The sequence below is a fragment of the Quercus suber genome, unplaced genomic scaffold (assembly GCF_002906115.3).
Source record: "Quercus suber isolate HL8 unplaced genomic scaffold, Cork oak 2.0 scaffold_199, whole genome shotgun sequence".
NCBI classification, from domain to species: domain Eukaryota; kingdom Viridiplantae; phylum Streptophyta; class Magnoliopsida; order Fagales; family Fagaceae; genus Quercus; species Quercus suber.
The window spans coordinates 727,579-728,813 of NW_027069657.1; positions in this window are offsets into that span (position 1 = coordinate 727,579).

Below are 1,235 nucleotides of genomic sequence, written 5' to 3' on the forward strand. Positions count from 1 at the left end.
AGATACTAAAGCTTTTACTATTCTTATGATCCTAAGCATACAGGCACAAACCTTCTTACAATTATCAAACCCATAAAATAACCATTGACAATCTAATGATTCAAGCCTATTCTTCCGCATCCTATACAAAAACATCAGAAGTCCTAATTGTCTACAGAATCATAACCTAGAGCTTTGATACCAATATTGTCCCGACCCAAATCCATAGAACATGAATTTAGATGCATGACTAACTTGCTGAGCTTACATAACTCAATAAACTTAATTAATTTAAATATAAATCAATAAAACTCCAAGTAAACAATGCTCTTAATAAATCTTTTACAATACTAAAATCCTCAATTTAGAATAATCTCCAAAATACTATAAAATTTAAAGCAGATCCTTTAAGGCTTCAAGTATTATTGACTTTGCCTAAAAACTCCCACGCTCTACCTTGCACTTTACGAAGCAATCCAAAGGTTCTGTTCCCCAACTAAACTTTAATCTGAAAATTGTAATTGATGGGGTCAACCACATATCTAGTAAGTAATTATACATAATACACAACGGAATAGAGTCAAGCAAAGCACGAGTATTTTGATTTTTTTACAAACTTATTCAATGATATCAAAAATAATTATTCCAAAACATATAGTGAATCACTTAATACATATGTAATCATATGTCAAAATCATTAGAAAACACATACATATAATTGATTAGAGCATAGTGTCACATATACACGTCACATATTCTCACATACAATCTTGTGAGCGAATACCAACATCTAACCCCTGCTGGTGAGGGATCAACACATATTCTCACATACGATCCTGTGAGCGGATTTACACATATAACTGATCAATTCTAAAAACACTTATTTTGAGTCACATATCACAAAACAAAATATATACAAAATAGAATAATTTTTCTTAATATTAACAATTATTCCAAATATAAAGGCATAGCGAATATCACAATATCGAATTGAACATAAATCAAAGGATGCTTGACTCTCTTAGGAAATGAATAAGAACTGAAGAGTTTATATAAATATTTTTACAATTCTTGAGTAAATTTGAAAGCCCAATTTGCTAAAAGAAATGTCTTAAATACCATTTGAAAAATAAGTTTTTTTTATCAGTAAACATTTTTTTTTTAAAAAAATTAAAAAAAAAAAAAAAAAACTTAGAACCTGTTGCCTTCCCCACACCCCCCCCCCCCCCCCCCCGCACCCCCCAAAAAAAAAAAAA